At 41.0% G+C, this 27,588-nt stretch overlaps 1 long non-coding RNA gene across 1 annotated transcript in view; it reads left to right on the top strand.

Annotated features, from left to right (window-relative positions):
* LOC106505818 overlaps window positions 1-27,588 on the top strand; it is a 43,352-nt gene that overhangs the window by 14,179 nt on the left and 1,585 nt on the right. The gene's annotated exons all lie outside the window — the stretch shown is intronic.

The following is a 27,588-nucleotide window of genomic DNA, read 5'->3' on the forward strand; positions in this document are numbered from 1 at the left end:
GAACTTCAACTTATATTTTGGGGGAACCCCGTTTAACCTATAACAGAGGGAGGGGGGAAGAAGCAGACCGGGTTCTTCTAACCACTCACTCCTCCAGGCGGGAAGACCCTTAGCGCCTCATAACTTTGGCCTTAGCCAGTTATTTCCAGTTGTGACAAATAGCCCTGCAGTCCCCTGTGGGCTCTTGTTCACAGTGTATCTGCTCCTGGGGGTAGCAATGTGTGGTCAGAAAAGCTGAACTGGAATGGTTTTAGCCAGCCTGAGAATCACAGCCTCTAGTAAAAAGAAAAAGAAAAAAAGAAGATCTGCATTTGCTCTATTACCAGCCACTTTCACTCTATGGTGAATAGATCCCAGATTCCTTTGGAGTTAAGATATGGATAAAGTAAAGAAAAAAAGAGAAGGCTTGAGGAATTCTGTGTGAGATAAAGAGAAAAGGAGAATGCTGGTATCTTAGGAAAAAAAAAAAAAAACAAACCTCAATTTACTCTGTTTTGCCAACAATTGGCTCTGGACATCAGCCTTTACGTGTGAAAGCCAAGAGGAAAATCATTCGGCTGTGTGATTCCAGTCAGTCTGCTGCATTGCCTCCATCCCCAGGCCAGTTGGCAAATTGGGGTGGTTGGTTTCTTACACCAGGTCCCAAGTTCCCCATTCTCCTTCCCAGACTCACAGGGCACAAACTGGTCCCCAGTCAGAACACCATCACACGAGTAGACCCTGCCTATTTCTTGCTGATGTGGAAATGTGAACATGGTTCAGAGTGAGTAGCAGGGCCAGTCCTGCCCTACCTCTTAACAGGCAGAATAAGCAGCAGATGCTCAGGCATCTAACTAGGAGTAAGCCTTATTTAGGCACCACTCCAGGGAAGGGTGCCGCAGCTTCTGCTTCCTGCACTCTCTGGGCACCAGGATTTTTATTGCAAACCACAGCTGGTGGGGGCAGCAGCAGGGGAAAGAGTGGTCAACCCAGCTCAGTACCTCTCCTCTGTAATATCTGAAGATGCTATTTTCCCTGGAACTTGATGAAAACAATAAAAAGGAAAGCTGAGGGTTATTGAACCAGAACAATGAAATGAATTATTAACCATTCACTAAATGCACAACAAGCTATAAATAACACAGAGTTATATCCTTGGTGTACCTCAGATTCTTCCTGTTAGAAAGGTCCTGGCCTCCCACATATTTGAAGGAGACCCTGCATGCCTCTTCTTCAGCCTCTTTTCAATATCGCTTAAGAACTTAGCTTCCTGGAAGGCTAGTGGTTCTTTCATAGAGGAGAAATATATAGGAATGTATTCAAGAAATGTGTCATTGGTCTTGAGCGGAGAAGAGAAGGGAAGATGGTTCAGGAGGAGGTAATAAAAGGACCGAATAGACTCTGCATTCCCAGGAGGACCAGGGTTGATAATGTCCCATGTAGATGAGCAACAGAAACAGGAAAGAGAGGGAAATTCCATGACCATTCCTAGGAGGGTCTGGGTTGGGGCTAAAGATGTCCATATCCAGAGTTATGAAACTGTAGATGGCCTTTGCCTCCATGCTGGCCCAGGGTGGTAGGATTTCTCCTATTGGAGGCGGGTAATATTGCTTGCAAGTGTGACACCAACTCTGGATCTAAGACTTCCTGGGTTTGAATTTTAGCTCTGCCACTGACTAGCTACGTGACTCTGGTCAGATTTAATTATCTTATCTGTTCTTAGTCACAAAGGACTTAACTATCAGATGGGGATAAAAATAGTACCCACCTCAAAGTGTTGGTGTAAAATTGAAGTTATCTGTATAAAACAGAGTAGTTCCTGGAACATAGTAAAGACTCAGTAAGCCTTAGCTATGAGAATAAAAGTGATTACCCAAAATTGCATTGCCTTCCAGGTCTGACTTGACTATGGTTTTGTCTTGAGGTCAGATGCTACATTGTTTTCTGATCTTTTTCTCAATGTTTCATTTGTCCACATTTTCCAATGTCCCACTGCGATTCATGCTGATTGAGTCAGGTTCTTATAAAAGGGATGAGTCAAATTTCAGAGAACCTATCTGCCTTTATTCACAGCTCAGAAATTTCAAGTCTTTTTGTTGTTTGTTTGTTCGTTCATTTGTTTTTTACCCCAAGAATGAAACATAGGGGCTACTGCATAGACTTGAGCAAATTTCCTGTCCTCTGGAGGAGGAGGATCTTTTCTCAAGTTCTTCAGAATGTCCGCTTCTAGCTTCCTGAAAATGCCTGTACCCGCTATCCTTGCTTTGGTGGAATGGGTTTGTGGACCCCCCTAGCTTTCAATGGGAAGAGAAAAACTTCCAGGATGAATTCGGCCTTAAACTCCCCCCACCCAGCTCCACTAGTTAGAAGTCATTATTCTGTGTCTACTTCCATATTGACTATTTTTGTCCATATCCTCCTCCTCTCTCCCTTTCCCCACTTTACCTCCTGCCCTTCCCATCCCCCAGCTCTTTCAAAGTAATTAAAATGTACACATAGAGCAGAGCCCTAACCTGTTACTGTTTAAAGAGTTCACATCCATCTGTGCTCCATACACAGTGTGATTTGATGGGGGCATGAGGCTCTTTTTACCCCCTAAACATCACCTGTTTGGGCTTCTCCCAAAGTCTGAAATCTTCCTGACTAAGCCCCTTCCTCTGGTTTAAAGCACTTTCTCCCCAAGTTTCCTGTAAAAATGCGAATACCTTTCTAGGAACGGTAACTCACTGGTAAAGTCTCCATTGTTCATCAGATTACAATTTGATAACAGTTCCGAAGAGCTTGATACAGAGTGCAAGGGCACGAGATTAGTCTAAAGGAGGGAGAGGTGTGCTCTGATAAAGGGGAACATCCTTCCGCCCGCCAGGCTCAGTCCGGCCCAGGCTGTGGGCTGCAGAGGGGCTGGCCCTGGCGGTAACTACCATGGGGTGCAGGGACCTGGGCAAGATTTGGGCATCAGAGGCAGGTCAAGGGGCACATGATCCCAAAGGGTGACTTGGGAAGCACCAAAGATAGATTCGATTTGTTGGCAGAAGGCCCTCCATGAGAAATACTGTTTAATTTTAGTTTTAATTTCTAAGGCATGCCTTATGTTTGAGGAACTTTCCTGTTTTTTTCACAATGTGAAAAAGCATGTTTTCATTAAGCAACGCTATACCAAAGATGACATTGCTGTTGATGTTACTGTTGATGTGCAGACATTTCCTTGAAAAACAGATGTACTTTAGTTCCTTTGCTTACTTTCAGAAGCCCAGGAAGGGACAGCCACAGGGCGCCCAGGTTTCCTTTCTTGCTGGGGTGTCATTCTTTTCTTTCTGAGTCTTTCCTCCCTGTCCCCCTGGCCCTGCGGCTCTTCTCCCTTCTGTACAGGGCTCCCCTTAGACAGTTGTTTCTCTGTATCCTGCCTAGATAAGGCTGCTTCCCTGAAGTTTTATTATTGTGATTATTATTGTGCATTTTGAAATGAAACCAATATAAAATGCACATACAATACAGAATAATTAAACAAATACAATAAAAATCCCTTTAAATCCTCTATGAAGTTTTGTGAATCTCTATTTTAGGGCAATTTTAGAAATTCCTTTCCTTCTTATCTTTTCTTTTTTTCTTTTTCTTTTTTCTTTTTGCTTTTTAGGGATATGGAAGTTCTCAGGCTAAGGGTCAAATCAGAGCTGCAGCTGCTAGCTTACACTACAGCCAAACCAATGCACCCTCAACCTATACGACAGTCCATGGCAACACCGGATCCTTTAACCCTGAGCAAGACCAGGGATCAAATCCGCATCCTCATGGATACTAGCCAGATTCTTAACCCACTGAGCCACAACAGGAACTCCGTTTTATTTTATTTTATTTCATTTCATTTCATTTTGGGGGCTGTACCCACGACATATGGAAGTTTCCAGGCTAGAGGGCAAATCAAAACTGCAGCTGCCGATCTACACCACAGCTCACAGGAACACCAGATCTCCCACCTACTGAGCGAGGCCAGGGATCAAACTCACATCCTCATGGATACTAGTTGAATTTGTTTCTGCTATGCCACAATGGGAACTCCCTTTCTTTCTACTTAAAAGAAGGCAACAGGAAAGAGTGGGAAGGCTATGAACTTTGGACCCAGAGAGACATGAATTTGTGGCTAGACAAGTTTTGTAAGCTGTCTCTGAGCTGTGCCCATTCAACTTGGATAGAAATCTCTATGTTGCAGAGTTGTAGGGATTAGAAGGAATTCTTAAATCCTAAGGTTGTTTTGAGGACTAAATAAGTTAATGTATGTCAAGTAACTAGCAAAATGCCCAGCACTTAGCATAAGCTCTATAAATGCCATGTAGTCTTATTAAATTATTAGTAAAATTATAAGATATACATAAGAAAGCTAGAGATGAAAAAGAAATTAAGCCAGACAATGGAATATTATTCAATGCTAAAAAGAAATGTATTTATCAAGCCATGAAATGATATGAAGGAAACTTAAATGCAAATTACTAAGTGAAAGGAAGTGAAAAGGCTATATTCTGCCTGCTTCCAACCACATGACATTCCGGAAAAGGCAAAACTATGGAGACAGTAAACAAATCAGTGGTTGCTAGGGGTTTGGGATGGGGGTGGGAGGAAGAATAGGAAAAGCACAAAGGATTTTTCAGGCAGTGAAAATAGTCTGTATGATTCTATAATGATGGATACATGTCTTGTTTAACTTTAACCAAGCCCATAGAATGTACAACACCAACAACAAAATTTAAGTTAAACCATGGACTTTGGATGATTATAATGTGTCAGTATAGGTTCATCAATTGTAACAAAAGCATTATTTTGGTTAGGGGATGTTGATGATAGGGAGGCAGGAAGGATATTGGAAATCGCTATACCTCCCTCTTGATTCTACTGTGAATTGCTCTAAAATTTTTCTAAAAGAATAGTCTTTTTTAAAAAATTTAGGGAGTTCCCATTGTGGTGCAGCAGAAAAGAATCCGACTCGTATCCATGAGGATACTGGTTCAATCCCTGGCCTCACTCAGTAAGTCAGGGATCCAGCAGTGCCCTGAGCTGTGGTGTAGGTCACAGACGCATCTTCGATCCTGCATTGCTGTGGCTGTGGTGAGGGCCAGCAGTGGTAGCTCTGATTCGACCCCTAGCCTGGGAACTTCCTATGCTGTGAATGCTGCGCTAAAAAAAAAAAAAAAAAAAAAAAAAAAAAAAGAAAGAAAGAAAAAGAAAAATAATTTAGCCAGATAAGGAACAGAGAAAAATCACTGAGCAGGGAGAAGTAAAGTTGCATTCTTTCCCACTTTGCACTAAGGTCCTGGCTTTTATGGCTCTGGACATCCAACAGTGGAACAAAGAAGGGAAGATGAAGCTTGGAAGAAGATGACAGGAGGAGAGGAGAGGGCACAGGCTTTCAGGCAGCTACAATCTCACAGCATTTGGTAATGGCTTGAAAATGGGTGATGCCATTATCATAAAAGCATACAAACAAGGCAGTGAAGTAGCCATTGTTTTAAAGTCACTTAGTGAAGAGCATTTATCTTGCTGTCTGATTATGAAAACAGTATATGTCTTCACTGGAAAATTAGAATATACAGAAAAACACAAAGACTAAAATGGAAATAATCTATAACAAGGAGGGGACCATCCATTACATCACTTATGGTCAGCCCTTGTAGTCTTCAATATATATATATGCATATAGTTTTTTTTTCCTTCTATAAATTCAGGGTTTTTTTATAAAAGCATACCAACCTTTTCACTCAATTATATAATGTAAACGTTGTCCCAGGTCATAAATATTCTTCTAGTGCATCTTTTTAAAAATGTATTATTAAAATTTTAAAAAATATTTTATTTATTTTTTTACCAAAAAAAAAAATCACAAGCACAAATTTATTTATGTTAGATATTTGAAATCTAAACCAACAAACAGCAACAACAAAAAATCTAAAATATTAACTGTCACCCACCATAGCATGGATACCCATTTACCAAACAAAAAAAAATTTTTAATTATGAAAATATAGAGTCCAAAGTAATAAGCCTCCATGTACGCATCACCCTGATAACAACAATTACCAGCTCATGACCAGTTTTCTTTCATTCATATATGGTCCACTTCTCCCACCCAACTCTTAGATTCTCCTGAAGCAAATCCAATGTAAAATGGCATTTCATCTATAAATACTTCAGGATGTATATCTCTCTAGAGGACATGGAGATTCTTTCAAAAATATAATTATATAATATTATCATGCTTAAAAATAGTAATACTTTCTTGATATCAAAATATTACATTCAGTGTTTACTTTTTCCTGGTTCTCATATTATATTTTAACCATTTGTGTCAGGATTAGATGTGGGTATGTGAGCCAATAAGCAAAAACCCTGAGTTTTAATTGGAAGTATTGATATGAACTCACAATGTATTTTTATCTAAAAGCAAAACACCTTTTTAAAAAGTCTGTACACTAGAAACAATGACTAACCCAATAGCAAAGAACACTTTTAGTGCCAAGATTATAAGCTCTAAATACCATTTTTCTTCTAAGAAAAACAAGTTTCTTGGAGAAATGTCAGATTCCAAGTGTGGGGCAAAAAATGTATAAGACAAGCCTGAAACATCTTATACCAGAAAACAAGGAAAGTGTGCCCCAACCCCAGAGTCATGTCCAAAGGAACTTGAATAGGCTCCCATGGTTCAATGACATGACCATTTAATAAGGATAACATCAGCTTCAATAGAATGAAATACATCAAATATGTGTCAGTCCATAAGGTTACAGTGAGACCCCTCCAACTTCAAAGTACTCGTGGTCACTTTGAAAGACAGTAGGAAAAAAACTGTATTTTGGTAATAAGCAAATTAAAGAGAAAGTGTCAAATATTCACTTTGCCTTTCCTTGACACATAATACCTTAAAATACATAGTTAATCAGGTTTCTTTTTATATTAAATTACAACTCCAGATAGTAAAAACATAGGATTGAAAGTCATAAAGGCTACTCTTTTGAGCCTTTGTGACTTGACTGTCACATCACCAATAAACTAACAAACTGTATAACATCTATTTCTTTATAATCATTCATCTCCCCTCCAGGCTAGTCCAGATCTCCTGGCATGTCCCAGTGACTTTGGACTTGGTCATGAGATGCCTTTGAATAATGGAATGTGAGCAAACCTGACATACAGCACCTCAAACCAGAAGCAAAATCATGTGCATGGTTTGGCTCTTCTTCCCTTGAGTTTCCGTCCACAGCCATGGAAATAGCAAGGGCCAGGTGGTGGTTACTTCCTCACCCAGAGTGTCAGAATGAGAAGACATATAGAGAAGACCTAACACAACCCATAGCCTGGGAGAAAGAAGAGTTGACCGGCAAACCCTGTGAGCAAGAAATAGTTTTAGCCCTAGTACGACACTGAGATGTGGGGAGTTTGCTGCTTTTGCCAAAAACATCAAATTTGACTCTGAGCACATTTCTACCCTCAGCAATTACAGGACATACAAGGGACAGAGCCACATGTTAAATGATGTCATGGTGATTCACTCAGTTAGGTCCAGACTGAGAAATCCCGAGAAACAGAAACTCTAGTTATCCTTACAAAAAATAATTTCAAGGGAGTTCCCTGATGGTCTAGTGGTTAGGATTCAGCAATTTCACTGCTGTGGCCAAGATTCAATCCCTGGTCTGGGAACTGAGATATCATATCAAGGCACTGCACACAGCAGTGGAAGGAAGGAAGAAAAAAGAAAGGAAGAAAGAAAAGAGGAGGAATGGAGGGAGGGAGGAATTGCAAGGAATAAAAAGGGGGAGATAGAGGAAGAAATTATAGATGACTTGAAAGACATTCAACCAATCAATCACAAGCATTCTGTAATTTATTTTAATCAAGATCCTTCAATGGACAATCCTCGATGCAAGAGTGCCAAAGGGTGATCATTTTGAGGTGGAGGCTCCAGAGTTATGGACAGAATTTGGTGTTTAGGCCAGGTGTTTATACACACCTTCTTGGCCCCTTGTGGTGGTGGTGGTGGGGGGGATAAGTTGAGAAGAGAAGGCTTCCAATTGTACAAATATTAGGGGTTTGCTGAATTGGTCTAAAGAGTATTCACACAGTCTTCCATAAGCAGTGGGAGCCAGGGGAGGGTTCTTGAGCATGGCCGTGCCGTGATGAGAACGAAGTTTAAGAAGACTAACAGCTAAAGAGGATGGCTTGTTGGGGGTGGGAAGGGAGGCATGTAGCTCAGCTCAGAGGCTCCTGAAATAATAGAAACAAAAAAAGCAGAATGAGGATGGAAACAGAAATATGTGAAAATTCAAACACCATTAATTAATAGTATACAGATGGAATCTCCACTTCAGAAAAATTAAGAGTATTATTCAAAGAGTCCCGGGTCATGAGATGATGCTAGTAACTATAGTCACGAATCAGATTTAAAAATTTGAGTTCCCGTCGTGGCGCAGTGGTTAACGAATCCGACTAGGAACCATGAGGTTGCGGGTTCGGTCCCTGCCCTTGCTCAGTGGGTTAACGATCCGGCGTTGCCATGAGCTGTGGTGTAGGTTGCAGAAGCGGCTCGGATCCCGCGTTGCTGTGGCTCTGGCGTAGGCCGGTGGCTGCAGCTCTGATTCAACCCCTAGCCTGGGAACCTCCATATGCCGCGGGAGCGGCCCAAGAAATAGCAAAAAAAGACAAAAAAAAAAAATTGAATTTCATACCTGCAAAGGGCTTCAAAGGAGGAAAGCTGGGCAGAAGAGAAAGCGTTGTATAAGGAGAGAGGACCCGGTGTGACGGCTGCGGTAAGGAAGCCTTAACGGCTGGATATACACGATGGTACAAGAAAGCTCACCATGAAATTATGGTGTTGGAGAAAAGGAAACTTTCAACAAGGGAGATGGATGACGGGTGGGAATGTTGTGAAATTAAAGAAGAAGGCAGCATAGTTGTTCATAGCTATTCTCCTGTTCTCCCTCCAAAATATGTGTGCTTAAAGAATGAATAGAAAGTAATTGATCTGAAATAGTGAAGCATTAAAGCTTGGAAATATGAAAACATAAGAAATGACCCTGAATTAAAAGTGTTTAAAATGGTTTTTAGGACTTTCTTAGGTCGATAGAAGTCACCTTATCAAAACACTTCAATTAAACCCTTTGGAAAAACAGTCACTGGACTTTCTGCAAGAAAATGTCCCTACTAATTCAAGGCAAACTGTATGGCTAAAAATTATGAAAATTGTCACAGAGCTCCAAAAGGCAACTCCTGCCTCAGTGTGGGTGCTGGTTATTTTTTTCCACGGAGGGTGTTTGAATTGTCAACACTGGCACATCTTCCCTGTCTGGACTCAGACTTCCTAGGTGCAGGTCCTAAGGTGAGAGATGTGACCCAGGCCTTTCTCTAGAGAAGTGAACAGTTAGCTGTGGTCACCTGCCAGCACTGCAGCACCTGGGGGACAGGTGTGCCACCTAGGAGGGTGGACCTGGGTGGGCCTTGAGAACACTCATGATCCCACTTAATTGCCTTCCACCCGGAGACACACCAGACCACAGCACATAGTATGCTTTTACCAAATCAAAACAGAAAGTCAGTGAAGCAACTTAGCACAGAGAAAAGAATCCCTTTGATGGAGGAGGCATACCTGGCCAAAGGTTCACCTTCCACCAAAGTTGTGAGATTTGGGGCAAGTTACTCAGCCCCTCCAAGCTTATTTCTTTGTTCATAAGATTTTGGGGGGAAGTGCTTATTTTGAGCACTACTGGGAAATAAATATGTTATACCTAGAAACTATATTTATATATGATATAGTAGGGAATCACATATTCTTTTTTTATATTAATAGAAAAAGGTCTGGAATGTTGTCCACTAAGCTTAATTATAAGTGGTCTGAGAGTGAGGGGCATTGTGGGTATTTGCAGACAGAAGCACAACAGGTGGCCAAGAGCATAGACTCTGGAGCCAGGCTGTCTGGAGACTCGGGGAAAGTTGTCTGTGACTCAGTTTCCTCATCTCTAGAATGGGATAAAGTACAAACCTACCTCAGAAAGTTACTTTGAGAATTAATTGACCTAACATGTGAAATCATTTAGAATAATGCCTCACATGTTGTAAGGGCAATAAAACTGTTAAATATTTATATTGTTTTATTTGGCTTACTCCTGCCTTCTGATTTTTCTACAGCGATCAAATGCTGGTTTTACAATATGAAAAATGTATAAAGCCTAAAAGAAAATTTCTTTTTTTTTTTTTTTTGTCTTTTTGCTATTTCTTTGGGCCGCTCCCGCGGCATATGGAGGTTCCCAGGCTAGGGGTTGAATCAGAGCTGTAGCCACCGGCCTATGCCAGAGCCATAGCAACGCGGATCCGAGCCGCGTCTGCAACCTACACCACAGCTCACGGCAACACCGGATCGTTAACCCACTGAGCAAGGGCAGGGACTGGACCCGCAACCTCATGGTTCCTAGTCGGATTCGTTAGCCACGACGGGAACTCCCTAAAAGAAAATTTCTTTGTAACATACGAACTGTTACTTAAGTGGCAGGCATTTTAATTAATCTCTACTCTAAATAGAACTAAAATAATGAAAACTGTTAAAGTGATATATCAAACACAACCATGGCTGAACCCTCTCTACTGCTCCATTCAAAAAAGGAAAGTCTCTTAGGAGTGAGGTTTATCTATTTGCGGGAATTTTTGCTGCTGTTATCTTTACCTTGCCCTTTGCACAGCAGTGGACATCGAAAGGCCTGTGTTGTGCACCACTTTATTCACAGCTAACTCTGTGTAGATGCACTGGCAGTACCGCAGCTGTCAGTGGTGGGGGTAACCTTGCTTAGCTGTCCAAGCTGTGCAGGGCTTTTTCTTTTTGAAGAGTATAAAGAGGTACCAGCTGCTGCCTCACTCATCCTAGACAAATGAATACAAAATGGTTGACTCATCAGCAACTCCTGACAGACTCTAAACCCTGTGGAGGACAAAGTTCCCCTGAGACCAGACACCTCCGTCCCAGCCCCCTGTTGTCATGGCCACCTGCAAACTCAGCACGGTCTCCGCATACCTTACTGGGTGTCTCTTGCCTGAGGGGTGGCTTCAGGACAGCCAATTGCTATTTTATTGAGGGTATTCAGCTGGCTGAGCAAAGCCAATATTGAAGAAATTTATTATTTGAATTGTTCAAATTCCCCGGGAATTTTCCTCTTACTGTTCAAGAGAAATGAAGAAATGGCAGTGCACCAGACAGACAGATACACACACACACACACACACACACACACACACACACACACACACCCATATGCTTTAGGTCAAATTATTATCAAGAAGCCAGTAGGATACCTCTTAAAATGTGCTGCTGCAATCATGCTTTCAATCCAGCCACTACACTTTGCAGGTAATTGCCAGCCAGGGGCGAGCCACAAATACCATTAAATACAGACATTATCGTTCCTGACGCCCACGAGCACCATCACAATAATAAACTACCTATGTACTCAGATTCCAGATCACATGGACTATACATTTCACAAGAACTTTGAAAGTCTAGACTCACGGAGGATTTCTCCAGGCTATAAAATTTCTTGGGCGACTACATGAATTCAGAAGAATAAAGTTAATTGAGGAAATACAGAAATAGTGGTGGGTTTATTCTAAATTTAAAGAGCAGAAAGATTTGCCCTTTTGGGTTCAGCTCTTTTCTTTCAAGGTTTCCTTCTATCTTTCTCCAATGAGGCTATGAGCATGACTCTCTAGACCTAACTGGCAAACAGAAATCAATAATCCAAGGCACCCACCCAAGCATTTTGAGGGAATTTATAGCTGGAATGTGTACATATTGATCAAAATGGGCACCCTGCCATTGTTGATAAGGACCTTGGCAGACAGACCTCGGAAAACTGAGCAAAATTATAATATCATAAATGGTAGAATCACTAAACATTTCAGCACATATCACAAATAAAGCAATACAGTTTTTATCAGAAGAAATTATTCCTTACAGAGCCACCAGACTGTTGTAAGGTTTTGGGCATGAAAATATGAGATGTTAGGAAACTCACGTTATTTCCATATTTTAAAAACCTTCAACAGGGTTTTATTGCAAAGATATTTTCAAACAACACACCCGCATTGGTGTAGGGACCCACTAAGGGGAATGTTCTGTTAAGAAATACAGACTGTGATAGAAATCAAAGTTTAGAGGCAAACCAGTGCTTCTATGGATAAGGAAGCCTAAGTCGCAGTCTCCAGGGGGAAAAAAAAAGTGCCATTTAACCTATTTTATAAATGCTCAGGAAAAGGGAATACAAAGGAGAATACTTTCAGAGGCATAATGATAGTTAACATCTTTAGGTTGTTTAACCACAGAGTTCTGGAAATGTTTGACTCTGTATGGGATATCATGTGCCATTTGAGCTTCAGGATGGGTAAATCAAGAGGAAATATCTTTCAGGAAAAAGAAGGAACAAAAATTATGAACGCTGACGGGATCTATTCAAATAATGAATATTCAGTGCCCTTTATATGCAAAGTTCATGTATGCAAATTCTGGAAAGGAAGGAAGTTGCGTTATAAAGTAGCCCAGATATGTGGGGCCAATGTATTGCTAGAAAATAAGCTCTAGTTATCATTAGAATGAGAATTAGAAACAAAATGAAAAATATTCTTCCACCTTTGCACAAGTCCTGTTGTGCACACATCTGGAAAATTGCTTCAATATTGGACATCAAGAAATTGCAGTGAAGCAACTGAGTAGGAAGAATCTGCTGGGAGGACAGAAGGCCTGATTCACACATAAAGAAAGACACATATCTTGAACATTAAGCTAAGAGGAACTGGATACTCATTCAATGAAATTCTGAGATGTATTGAAAGGGTCCATATGGACTTAATCCCTTCCCTTCCTTTCTTGTGCAAACTTCTTAATAATATATGTGTGTGTGTATTACAGTTCCAATTTTGATTCTCTCATCTCCATTTCACTCTTCATTTACTCATGCATCTGTAACTCATTGCTCCAGATAAACAGCTCTTGCGAAAGGAAGTAACAATTTCCTAATTCCAAATCTAATAGAGAACTCCTCATTTCCTTGATCTTCCTCTCTTGGCCATCTCTTTATTGAAAATTCTCTCCTTCCACAGCTCCCATGATAATCTCCCTGGCTTTCTTTCTGCCTCTCTGATTCTTTCTTGTCACTCCACTGACTTCTCTTTCTCTACTTGTGCCTTCAATTATATTACCCTTGCTGCTTCTCAAGCTACATGCCAACCCATGACCTTAACTATGCCCAGGCTTCAGTTACCACCTAATCTCTATTATTCCCAAAATCCTCCTCTCTCCTCGTCACCTCTCCCCTGAACTCTAGGTGCATATTTTCAGTTGTCCACTGGACATCTCAGTTGAATGTCCCTCACCAATACAAAGACAACATGCCTAAAGTCAAACTCAGGGTTCTCCCTGAGCCCCCCCAACCCTCTCTTCCTCAACCTCTGTCCCACTTCCATAGTGCTTACTGACACACATTGGGTCTTGGGTGAATTACAAAAGTCATCCTTCCTTAAGCTAGTTCAGCCCTAGACCAGATTGGACTGTGGCACTCAGGGATGATGTTAGCCCTTATGCCCCCTCTGCTGAATGTCTTTGTGGGAAGTACAGACTGCACAACCATCTGTAGTAAGGACTCCTGTGTCAGAGAGGGGGAAATTTCCCCCTACCCCTCTTGATTCTGTTGGCTGGTTTAATAACTAGCTTGACACAAAGCAGAAGGTGTGGGGGGTGAATTTTGATTTTGTATGTATAGGGATCTGATAGATATAGGACTCAAAGAAGTGACCAGAGCAGGCAGCTTTTACACTTTCTGGACCAAAAAGTAATAAATTTGTGAAAAACTGACAAGACAAAGTAACTTAGGGCTGAGTACTAATTAGTGAAGAATCTAAGCAGAGTTTGTTTCCACAGCCCTCTCAGCCCTCAGCCCTCTCTCTGGTGATAAGGATGTCTGTCTCTCTATCTCTTGGTACAGGGAGGGTGCCTTTCATGTCAGAGATGTATTTCCTGCTTTCAGGATGACAGAGGAGGGTCAGAGTGTCCTTCTTGAACTGTTTCTTAAGTACCTTTAATTCAAAATAATCAATATGCCAAAGCGGTATATTTGGGGACAGCCTGCCCTGAACCCCATAACTTGCCATTTTCTTATGTCTCAAAGTTAGAATTTCAGAGTCATCATCTCTGTAACTACCCAGGCATCAGATTCTGTTCACTTAATCTTAGAAATAGCTGTTCTGTACGAGAAATGTTTTTGCCTAATATACCATCTCTCAATTTATACAGAATATATGAGCAAAGCTTAATCTCTTTCTTATCTCTTAAGATGAATAAGCATCAATAGAGTTTCTAACATTTTTTGTCTTAGTCTGTCCAGGCGGTTCCAACAGAATACACCAGCTGGATTAAATACCAAACATTTATTTCTTACGACACTGGGGGCTGGAGGTCTGAGATTGGGGTGTCAGCACAGTTAGGTTCTGGGTGAGGGCCCTTTCCATGTTGCATATATCCTTGCATGGCAGAAAGAGCACAGAAGCAATCTTTCTCACGACTCTTAGCGGGCACTAATCCCATTTACGAAAGCTCCACCCTCATGAGCTCTTCTAATGCTAATCACCTCCCAAGACTCCCACCTCCTAATGCAATTATACTGGGGGTAAGTTTTCAACGTATGAATCTGGGAGGAACACATTCAGTCCATAGCATTTTCCTTTCCTTAGTGCAGTCGATCACCCATTAGAATAGACTTATCCCACTTGGAGGCTACTGATAATAAGCATTAAATGTCATAGCAGAATGTATAAGAGATTTTAACAACTGGCCACAAAATGCCTTTCCAGCTCCATGTTTCATTCTTCCATGCTTGCTCCACCCAGAACACAGTACTTGGTGTTTCTTGAATGAATCCACATGGCCTTGGCCTCTGTGCATTTGTACGTGCACTGGTTCTTCCTGAAGTTTCCTTACCTCTCCTTTCCCTACTGAAGTCTTCCTCATCTTTCAAGGCTTATCTCAAAGGTTACTTTTTCCATTAAACTCTCCCACTCTCCCCCAGCTCCCTGCCCCCAGTAGGCTACCACCCCTGGGAAGAGGTACTAGTCTCTGCCCTGAACCCACAGCTCCTTCTACATGAAATACATTTGGAGTTCTGTGGCACAGCAGGTTAAGGATCTGTCACTGTCACATTGTCTGGCATTGCTGCTGCGGTGAGGGTTTTGATCCCTGGCCCAGGAAATTGCATCTGTCTTGTGTATGGTCAAAAGAAATATATATGTTCTACAACCTTCTCATGCTACCGGTTATATTTTTCACCTGACTTTCTCCCCTGTTAGATTTTACTCTCTCTGAAGTACAAATTGTCTTATTTATTTTGTATATCAAAAGCTTAGGATTGTTTGACATATCACAGGTGCTTTGTGAAGGTTGAATGACTGAATAAACAAAACGGATGAATATTTTTAATTAAAGCTCCCTTTCCCTATGTCCAAGGAGAGGCTATAAGAAGGAATTTAAATATTGACTAGGTGTGTAGCACAGATATGCTTTAACACACATAAACAACATGTGAGTGCCAGCAAGCCCCTTCCAACTTCAAAATGTTATGTCACCCCCCACCCCAACACACATACAACCAAGTAGGATACCTTTAGTGTCTGCACAAAGAACTAAGTCTGCTATTTAACTATACCAGCTACTAAATGTGCTAAGAATACTTCTATTTCCTAACTATAGTTTTCATTGCAGTAGTTTTAAAATAAGTACACGTAGAGTCCCTGCTGTGGCATAACAGGATCAGCATCCTCTTGGGAACACTGGGACGAGGGTTCAATCCCCAACCTGGCATAATGGGTTCTGGATCAGGAGTTGCCACAGCTGCAGCTTAGGTGGCAACTACAGCTCGGATCTGATCCCTGGCCCAGGAAAATCCATATGCTGCAGAGCAGCCAAAAATTTAAAAAAAAAAAAAAAAATTTTTTTTTTTTTTTTTTTTTTGCTACTCTTTTCTTTAAGAGGTGAAACCTAATTCCCCTCTCCTTGAGCCTGGACTGGACTAACATCAAGTGGAAGTGGTGGTGTAAGACTTGGGAGTCTAGAACTACATATCACGAAAAGCACTGCAGCACTGCAGCTTTCTCCTCACTTGCTAGCCCTCTCTCAGACTGCTTGCTCTGGGGAAGGCCAGCAGCCCTGGGAGGACATTCAGATCCTGCACAGAGAAGCCTCTGTGGTGTGGAATTCCAGAATCCTGTCAACAGCCATGTGATGAGCCCTCTTGGAAGAAGACCCTCTTGCCCCAGTCAAGCCTTCAGATGACTGCAACCCTAAAACGTCTTTACTGCAACTTGAGAGACCTTGAGCCAAAACCACACCTCAGAAACCTTGTGCAATAATGAATGTCTGTGTTTTAAACTGCTAAACCATGAGGTGATTTATTAGACAAGATCAACTAAATATACACATTGATCAGCTTTGTTGTGAACAACTCCCAGAATATTAGAAAGAGGCTCTCCTCCCTCTCTGCAATCCTCTGGAAAAGATAACTTTAAGGCACAAAAAAAAAAAAAAAAAAGAGAGAGAGAGAGAAGAAAAAAAAATAATATTTGCAATAGCTTGGATGTATTCCTAGGTTCAGGAAGGGCTTAGCTGCCCTTACAAACACTATTCATTTCCTCATTCATTCATAAGTCACTTAAAAGCAACTATTCTGTGTCAGTCACTGTGCCTGATATGGTAGGAGCCCACTTGGTTATTAAGGAAAATGACTTGTGCTCAGAGGAGGCACCTGTAGCCCCTCTGAGTCTGAAATGACCTCAACCATCCCCGCCCTCCTTCAAACCCTCAGGGAGTAGCCCTTAGAGGAAGTGAGTGGGGCAGTGCAGACTTAGGAGAGGATTAATTATGCCCCCCTCATAGTTAGGGTTTTCAGGTTTATCACTCACCACCTTCTACATGATAAACCTGTGGTTTTTAATCTCTGCAGCATCGAGCGCGGTTCTTTTCATTTTCAGAGACTGAGGGCGCCCTCTCCGTGCAGGGCTGCAGACATGAAAAGGAAAGCCTGCACATCAGAGAACTTCCTAAACCTAAAGTCTCATCAGGCTTTTCCCAGCCAGAAATTTTTAGACATTTTAACAGGAAACGTGTGTCACAGATGGAACATGAATTTCATCTAAGTTAAGCAGAGTAAATGAGAGAAGGAAAAAAAAAGCCTCAAAGATCAAAAAGCTGTGTAAGAGATACTCCAAGGACCCAGATTATATAAATGTGTGTAAGCTATGAGTGTTTCCATACAGTGCCATTAAGAAACCTGCAATTAAGGTGTTGGAGGTTTTTCTTAAACACACACAGGCACACATACACCCGCAGGGAAATCAATGCCCTCTCATAAAAAAACAGCAGTAGGTGTGCGGAGTGGTTTCTGTGCCCCAGGGAAACACAGCGCTTCTAATGGGCACACAGCCCCCCTCAAGTCGCGTCACTCTACCCTGTGGAAAGATATAATTTGCTGTACCGCTGAGAACTCGAAGACAGCAACACCTCCCTAGGAGCCTTCCACTTCTACAAACCCCAAACAAAGATGTATGAGACTCCCTGCCACTGAGCGGGGTGGTGGTGGGGAGTTTGTCTTCTCCAGATCCAGTTAGGGCATTTATGAGACAGTCCTGTCATCTCCTAGCAGGTACACGCATGTGTATCACACCTGCAGTTCTCTGGAGTCACTCCATCGTGCCTCTGCTTAGTCTGATCCGCAAAGGGCACAGAGGGAACCCTTGTATTTTAGCATGGCCAATGCCATGGCCAGTGCTCTTTCCACAGGCCTGACTCACAGTCAAAGTGTTTTTCAATAACTGAGACCCACTCTCATCTGAAAAAGCAGTCTGGACTGTGCTAAACTTTAGCAAAAGAGACTCAACCAAAAAAAGGGTGATATGGATGGGACCAGAATGTCATAGCCTTTCTTTAGGAAACGGTTCTCAAAGTGTGGTCCCTAGGCCAGCAGCATGGGCATCACCTGGAACGTGCCAGAAATGAAGATTCTCAGACTTCCTGAATGGGGCCCAGAAATCTGTATGTCCAGCAATCTCCAGTACATCTAAGTTTAAGCACCACTGCCTCAGAGGGATGAGTCAGGATCCCATTCTGTGGCTATTTATAGAACCCTGCACATGGTAGAGGAGGATCTATTAGAGTAGTTCTGTTTCTATACTTTGGGATACGAATTTCTGGCTTCTTGTCTTCCTCAACTTGTCTCAGGAGCCACAGTGAAAATCTGGCGATACCTCCCCCGACTTGCTAAGCTGATGGCTGCTATGGTGTTAGTGGGCCTGCCTCAGCTAATCTTATTCTTTCTCAAGATGCCTTATACTTGAGTGGAGTTTATCATGTTTCATACCGGAGTAATGCTTTCCTACTGGTGAGGGGCAAGCAGGCTGTGTTGTGTGGGTGTTGATATTAGGTAACTGAGTTTGGGCTGTGAAAGTACACAAAGGCCCACGTTGAGGAAAAGTTTGTTCCGCAGCTAGCCGCCACAGCCGGGCATCACAGACTCGTACTAGATTCGGGGCAGAGTCAGGCAGAGGATGGAGATATTATGGCATCATTCTTTCCTGTCATTCAAACTTCACTGAGAAAAGGTGAGCTTCCTTCAGAATTAAAAAGGAGGAGGACCCATGTCCTCCACTAAATAGAATAGCCTCTCCATTCAAGGATCTCTTATTTAGCTAATGGCTGGCATGGCACTTCTGGACCAATGCAAAAACCTAAATAACTGCATATGTTATTTAGCTTTTATTTTACTGTATTATCAGCAACAGAAAGCAGCAGTGTCAGACTACACAAGAACCGCAAATCAACCGTCTCATTGTTCTCCTTGACCTGCTTCTCTGCTCCACAGGTATAAAAAGACCCAGGATGCTGACCTGTAATTTCTTTCATCTTAACCATCCAGTATCATAGCTCCAAGAGAAGATTTTTTCTTCTCCTAATGTTTAGTGAGATTTCTACAATCGTGTTTCTTATGTGTTGGTGTCAGAAAATGAATAAAAATGCTTTTCTGAGATGTTAGAGATGCCATATAATTTAATACATAATTGTCATCGTGTTTTGCCCTGGGTTATTTTTCCAAGAGAAGATTCCAGAATTTCTTGCAGTGAGTCATCATGAACATATAGAGATGTATCTGTTGAGCAGCTCTGCAAAGGTGACAAAGTGGGAGAGGATTCCAGACCGATCCTCTCAGAAAGGTGATGCTGAGTTCCCAGGGCCATGTTCCAGCCCTGGTTCTCAACCTCATCAAAGACATCATCATCCCACTCTCCCTAAAAGAGGCCTGGAAGGCAAAACAGTATTTAAAACTCTGGTCCAGGAGTTCCTGTCATGGCTCAGTGGAAACAAATCTGACTGGCATCCATGAGGACGCAGGTTTCATCCCTGACCTTGCTCAGTGGGTTAAAGATCCGGTGTTGCCATGAACTGTGGCGTAGGTTGCAGACATGGCTCAGATCTGGTGTTGCTGTGGCTGTGGCGTAGGCCGGCAGGTGTAGCTCCCATTTGACCCCTGGCCTGGGAATCTCCACATGCCGAGGGTGAGGCCCTAAAATAAATAAATAAACAAATAAAGAGATAAATAAATAAAAATGGTCCAGCTCTCCCAGCAACATTATGTTTCTGTAAATGCTGCTACCATAATGCCCAAACCTTAGGCATCAGTAAATCCTCTACATTAGCCTGCATGTCTATAGTGGTAGATCAGATGTCCAATAGTTTCCAAACACATTTCAATTTCTGCCCCGTTCTCACAGAGTGGGTGTGAGATAATAGAATATATGTATGTTGCTCTCTGACCCCGGTTCCTGCACAGAGTTCCTGAAACCTTTGTAATTACATGAGTGATAAGACTGGGTTTTACTCTAATGAGGAAACTCTGGGTGGCTCCTGGGCGTAGCCTGGCCACTGGAAAGACCACGCCAGGATTGGAAGCTTGGAATCTTCAATCTCACCCCTCTTTATTTTTTTGAGATATAAGGAGTTTGAAATTGATCATGCCTATGTGATAATGCCTCCATAAAACTGCAAAAGGAAGGGCCTTCAGAGAGCCTCCAGAATGGTAAACAAGCAGAGCTTCTGGAACAGTGGTGGGCCTGAGAGGGGCTGGAAGGTCTGTGCCCCTCTCCACGGACCTTGCCTTGGGGATCTTCTTATCTGGCTGTTCAACTATCTTTCATCACATTCTTTAATAAACTAGTAAGCATAAGTAAGTGCTTCCCTGAGTTCTGCGAGCTGCACCAGCAAATTAATCAAGCCCAGGGAGAGGGTGGTGGGAACATCCTTTGTAGCCAAAGTCGCAGAAGTCCTGACTGAGGACCTACTACTTGCAATTGGCTCTGGAGTGGGGGTGGGGACAGGTTTGTAGGACTGAGCCCTTAACCTGTGGGATCTGATGCTATCTCCAGGTAAATAGTGCCAGAATTGAGGTGAGTTGTAGGACACCCAGCTGGTGCCACAGAGAATTGCCTGGCGTGGGAGAAAACCTCCACACTTTCAGTGACCAGGCCCTTTTAGTAGATAAAATTATTTGCTTAATGCAACAGTTGTTCTCACCCCCCGTTTTCCCTCATCCATCTTCCAAGATACAGGCTACAAATGTGAGCCAAAAAGGTGTTTCTGGAAAAGCTTTTCTTCCCAGTGGCATAAAAGGTTTCTACTTTTGCCCATTCCTCCTTTTTGCTCAAAATGCTGCTGTTGGAACATTATGCCCAGAAGGTGGTGGCAGCCAGGTGACCTTGAGGGAACAACATGAGGATAAAAGCATTTCTGCTGAGGATGGTGAAGTGAAAGGACTGAAAGAACCTGAGTGTCTGGTCGTGTCACCAAGTCACCAGATCAAACCTGGAACTGCCTGCCTGAAAATCTCTGATGTGGAAAATAATCAAAGGTCTTCATTGATTAAAATGCCATCAAATGGGCTATCTCTTGTTTGTAGCCTAACTCGTTCCATAATTGAAATATATGAGGCTTTTTTAAGTGTTATTGAGGTAGAGTTGATCTACAGGTTGTGATCATTTCTGCTGTACAACAAAGTGACTCAGCTGTACACACATCCGTGCTCTTTCACATTCTTTTCCCGCATAGATTATCACTGGATATTGGGTAGAGTTCTCTGTGCTATACAGCAGGACCCTGTTGCCAAGCATTCCATATATCTCAGTGTGCATATGCCATCCCAAACCCCCAGTCCATTCCCCCATCACAATCTGTCTCATTTGAAAACCGTAAGTTTTTCAAAGTCCATGAGTCTGTATCTGTTCTTCAAATAAGTTCATTCATATTATTTTTTAAGATTCCACATATAAGTGGAAAGATGTTTTAATTCTTAGAATATAAGATATCAATGCACAATGGCTAATCGGTAAGTCCTATCAAAGTTTCCTTTAGGACAACCTCCTCGTGTGTTCCTTTCTCTACAGTCATGTTGTCACCTTACTTGACGTGTGGATCAAAACCTATTGTTAGAGACTGAATGTTTGTGTTTCCCACACCCCCAAATTTATATGCCTAAGCCCTAACCCCCAATATGATGGTATTTGAAGATGGGGTTTTGGGGGTGTAATCAGGGTTAGATGAAATCACGAGGATAATGTTACCTACTGAAGGATCAGTGCCCTTATAAAAAGACACCAGGGAACTTGCTTTCTCTCTCTCCAACATGTAAGGACACAGTGGAAAGGCAGCCTTTTATAAGCCAGGAAGAGAGCCTTCCCCAGAAACCAACCACACTGGCACCCTGAGCTCCACCCTCCAGAACTTTGAGAAATAAATTCTTTTGTTTAAGCCACTCAGTCCATGATAGTTTGTTCTGGCAGCCCTAGCAGAGCAATAGCTATGTTTTGGCCTAAGAATCTTTTTATAAGAAAGTTTAATATTAATTTTTAGTTTGGAGACATTACAGATAACAAATTAAGAAAAATAAAGTATTTTTTATCAATTTGTATAAATCAGGAGCTTTAATTCTTAACTTCCCCATGAGTAATCATAATAATTTTGTTATCGTCATTGTTATTATTATTATAGATGAGGAAACCAAAGTCTAGAAATACTAAGTAATATGCCCAAGGTAACTTTAATAAAGATCAGAGTCAGGATAAGCCCCACGATCTGCCTAATGGCAATAACTATGCTCTTTCCTCCTCAAACAAATCCTCTTTTTCCTACATTCTAAGAGGACTTGGCTTGTTCCATTCATGAAACTATATACTGACTTTCAATGCATGCCTTTGTAAGAAAACTGAATACATAATCATTGACAACATAATGAATACAGGTCAAAATATTATTTTTTACATACCTTTCACCTTTTCACAAGTTGAGTCCTTGAGGCCAGGAACTATGGACCTGAGAAATTATGTCTCTACACTCTGAATACCCAGTGCTTAATGAGGGACTTAATTCCTGTTATGAAAAGTATATGTTTATAATCATTATTCTGTCAGGCTTTTTATAACAAAAACTATGTTAAAATAAAAAAATAAAATAAAAATGTTAGGAGTTCTCATCGTGGCTCAGCTAACGATTCAGTTAACGAATCGGACTAGGAACCATGAGGTTGTGGGTTTGATCCATGGCCTCAATCAGTGGATTAAGGATCCGGCATTGCCATGAGCTGTGGTGTAGGTTGCAGATGTGGCTTGGATCCCACGTTGCTGTGGCTGTGGCATCGGCCGGTGTCTACAGCTCCAATTAGACCTCTAGCCTAGGAATTTCCATATGCCGTGGGTACAGCCCTAGAAAAGACAAAAATTTTTTAAATAAATAAATAAATAGAAAATGTTAAAAAGAGTGAAATGAAACTTTAGTGGATAACTAAGGTAAAAAAATGGGAATAAAATGTTTTGAAAAATTGATTTATTTTCTCACCACTAAAATGATAAGGTAGAGAATAATATGTTCTTGAATAAGACTGTGAGTCAACAAGTGCCATGTTACAGATTCTCTAAAACTCTTGGTGCACTAAGGACATCTCACAGATGTTAACTGTTATTATCACTTATAAAAATACAGTAATGAGATCATCAGGCATACTGTCCAATCTAAATCCTTGTAAAAAAGAAATTAGTTAATGCAAACAGATACAAGGAAAGTACCTCAAAATAATATTATCTGCTCAGGAGTTCCCGTCGTGGTGCAGTGGTTAACGAATCTGACTAGGAACCATGAGGTTGCGGGTTCGGTCCCTGCCCTTGCTCAGTGGGTTAACGATCCGGTGTTGCCATGAGCTGTGGTGTAGGTTGCAGACGCGGCTTGGATCCAGTGTTGTTGTGGCTCTGGCATAGGCTGGTGGCTACAGCTCGGATTCGACCCCTAGCCTGGGAACCTCCATATGCCATGGGAGCGGCCCAAGAAATAGCAAAAAAAGACAAAAAAATAAAATAAAATGAATAAATAAATAAAACATATTATCTGCTCAGCTAATCTAGAAGACAAAGTGTATTTAAATATTTAAATATTTATGTATTTAAATGTGTTTTTATACATATAATAATTAGGCTTAAATAAGATAAAAACTCAAAACCCCTTTTATCTCAGTTCTTTAAAAACTGCTAGTCTTATTTTAGGTGCAGGAACAACAGAAAAGAGTAAAAAATAATCCCATCAGCTTGAACACTCTGATACTTTTTTAAAAACCACCTATCCCTTGTTCCGACTGTCTAAAAATAAAAATGATTTAGGAGCAAGATGGTTTGAAACAATCTTTAAGTCAAGTAGCATATAAACGCAATTAGGGGGGTAACATGCTCTATGCTATGTGGGGAAGTATATAAAAATGTCAAAATAGTAGCAATAAAAAGACTATAAACTTCATCCTCATGTCCAGTCAGGAAGTGAAAGATCTTTGTACAGACTGTGCTTTGAAAATGTTAAAGTGCTCTAGGAGTTAAAGACACTGTAGGACCAGGTCATTATTAGTTCCCAGAAAGAATAAGGAGGAGAAAGCACACACGACATAAAAGTGGTTGTTTCAGAATTTTCTTTCCCTTTCTTTGTACATGGGGGAAATAAAAGGCAGACAGTGTTTGCTGTCATGTTTCTTCAGGCCCAGAGAAGCTCTTGACAAAACACCAGCCCAGTCATACGTGCTGGACCCCCTCCATGGCGTTCCTGCACCCCGATCCTTGCCTCAGCGGGGTGCGCCTCCATCTGCATGGTTCACGGCTCCTCTCTGTGGCCCCCACCTGGACCAGCCATTATCAACCTGGACCAGGGCCTTGCTAGGTTTTGCCAACTGGAAATAACAACATAAGCCAAATTATTTCTCACTAATAAATGGCAGAGTATGCTAACCCAGTCTAGAAGACATTTCATTTTAATGCCTTATGCCAAAAAGAAAATGGCATAGATGTTTCTGGCAAGGCCAATAAAGGAAAACTGTGGGTCTTTGAAATTTCTCCGGATAAGTCATTTACCCACATTTCTAAACCCTCCCTATGTCAACCAAGATGGAGCCTTCTAGTCTCACTGCCTGGTTCCACCAGAATAAAAAAAAAAAAAACAAAAACAAAAACAAAAAAAAACTACTAGATCTTATATCCTAAGACCTCCCTACATTAAAGATGCCTCTCTCTCTCTCTCTCTCTCTCTCTCTCATATATATATATATATATATATATATATATGCGTGCGTGTGTGTGTGTGTGTGTGTGTGTGTGTGTGTGTGTGTGTGTATTTTAATAAACTGAGTCCTTGGGCTTGAGTAGAGATTTTACCTACATGAGTGCATTAGTTTTCAATGGCTGAATAATAAATTACCAGGAAAAGAGCAACTTAAAGCATTGTCTACTTATTAGCTCCCAGTTCTGAGGGTCAGAAGTCTGGACAGACTCAACTGGGTTCTCTGCTTAGGGTCTCACAGGACTGAAATCCAGGAGTTGGTCCAATTGGGCTTTTAATTGGATCTTCCCTCCAAACATTCAGATTGTTGGCAGAATTCAGTTCCTTGTGATTAGAGGGCTGACGTCCCCACTCCCTTGGTGGCTGTCCCTTAGGGACCACGCTCAGCAACTAAAGGCCACTCTCAGGTCCTTGCTCTAAGGCTCCCTCCATCCTGACAACAGCTTCCTTCACATCCACTCCTTCTCAGCCTTCCAATCTCCCCAACTCCCCTTCTGCCACCAGCCAGAAAAGACTCCCTGCTTTTAAAGGGCTCCTGTAGCAGAGTCGTGTAGCGGGAGCTTGCTGGGCTCATGAAGGGCTCCTATGATGAGATTGGCCCGTCTGGATAACCTCCCAATCTTACGGTCAAATGATTGGTAACCTTAGTTATACCTGGAAAGTCCTCTTTTGTCAGCTAAGGTAACATAATAACAGGAGTAACAATGAGGGCAACATTCATAGGGGCTGTTTTAGAATTCTCTCAGCCACAGAGACCTCATGGAAATTTGCTTATAACGCTTTTAGAGCAGCCTTTATTTTTGCCCTTTTTACAGGTGATTTATGTAGATGTCTTAGCTGTCTCTAATAGAAAGATAACTCTTTAGAACAGAGATGTCCTCTATTTCAATATATTACTTTGGAAGAGAAATAGCTGAGACAAAGAACATATATATATATAATGAGGGTGCTGAATTTGTATGGCTAATCAGATAACAGAGCAGCAAGTTGCAATTTAGGTATAGGATTCAGAATTCTGTCTGTGTAAATCAAATAATAAAAATTTGAAAATTGGGGTCAGGATGAAACTCAAAGGGCACACAAAAGACATTCATAACACTTTGAACTATGAAACTAAATTTTATCCCAGATGAAAATTGCAGGCTTGGAGTCTGTCAGAGATAAAGCCTCTAAAACCAGAGGACAATAAGGGACTCAGAGAATGTGCTCAGGTAGTGCCATCCTTGAAGTAGTACCTGGGTGCTAGTCTCAGGCCACATTCCTTACCCAGACTTGGACCAGGACCCTTTTCATGGTCCTAAGTTTTAACCAACAAGAAGTACAGCAGACTCTCTCTCTCTCTCACTCTCTCTCTCTCTCTCTCACTCTCTCTCTCTCTCTTTTTTCCCCAGCTTTAGAATTGACAAGTAAAATTATATATATTTAAAATGTACAATGTGATGATTTGATATGCATATACTTTGTGGAATGATTACCACAATTAGATTAACTAACACATCTATAACCTCATACAGTTATGTGTGTGTATATGTGTGTGTGTGAGAGAGAGAGAGTGAGGGAAACACTAAGATCTATTCTCTTGGTGAACTTCAAGTATACAACACAGAGCTATTAACCATACTCACTATCCTGTACATTAGATCCCAGAAATTATAACTGAAGGCATCTACCCATTGACCAGCATCTCTCCCCATTTCTCCCATCCTCCAGCCCCTGACACCCTTCTACTCTGTGTTTCTACAAATAGTACTTTTTTTTTTTTAAGATTCCACATGTATATAAGATCCTGCAGTAGTATTTGTCTTTCTCTGTCACACACAGCAGACTTTTGATGGTAATCGGCTCCCTTTAGTTGGATAACTGAGTATCCAACTCCAGAAAAGTATATACTCAAGTAGAGTTCATCTTTCAGTGTGAGCTGTTTTATAGTCATTGTGCTGCTTTGTATATGCTTTAGCTGTTTTAGGATGTTTGAAATATCTCACTCTAGAAAAGACCAAAACTTAATCTATAGCCAGAATTATTAAATTGGAATAACAATAGATATTCCATTTAATGTGCTCATAAGCAATTTTGTTTTTCTTATCTGTGTTCTTCTGATATTCTGCACCAAACATTTACTAGTTTTGTGATGAGAAATAAAGCTAAAAAATAAATGTTTTGGGGGGAAAAAAGATGTTAATGGATAAGAGGATCTGCTCTACTAAACATAAATCAGATTTACTAAATTTACAAGAACTTTATGATGATTACAAATATCTTGCATGGTGGATTTATAAGTTTGCCTTATCAGGAGTTTGAAATATTTGAGAGAATCAGTTTATCAAATTGGCAATGATAGAGTGAAATGTCTAAGAAAATCTAGTTAATGAAATTTCTAAATAGCGATAACATTTAAGAGATTAAATCCATCAAATTTATAAGCTAATTGTTAGTTAAGTAACAAAGTGTTTAAAATTGTAACACAATATCCTTTGTAAATATAGTAACAAGATTTGTGAGGTTAAAAGTAATAGCTTAAAAAAACTGGACTGTAAAATTTATATCTTTTATAAACTGAATATTAGCACAAACATAAGGAACTATAAATATGATCTTCTATGCCAAAAAAAAAGCAGATTTGGGCACTAAAAACTCAATTACCACTATTAAATACTGACAAGCAATGCAACGGTAATGGATATCAATCGTAGTAACTTTTTAATATCTACAAACTACATATCAGTTCTGTGATATATGCTGAGTTTATTCATTTTTTTGTTGGTTTTTAAAGATAAGAGATAACATAAATAAAATACATTGTTTCCTAAGTGTGTAAGTGAGCTGATAATATTTTAAATCTAAAAATATTACTTCCTATACTAGTTGGAAGTCCTTTGGTCACAAGTAACAGAAAACTGAAGTCAGATTGTTTCAGT

The sequence above is a fragment of the Sus scrofa genome, chromosome 13 (assembly GCF_000003025.6).
Source record: "Sus scrofa isolate TJ Tabasco breed Duroc chromosome 13, Sscrofa11.1, whole genome shotgun sequence".
Classification (NCBI taxonomy): domain Eukaryota; kingdom Metazoa; phylum Chordata; class Mammalia; order Artiodactyla; family Suidae; genus Sus; species Sus scrofa.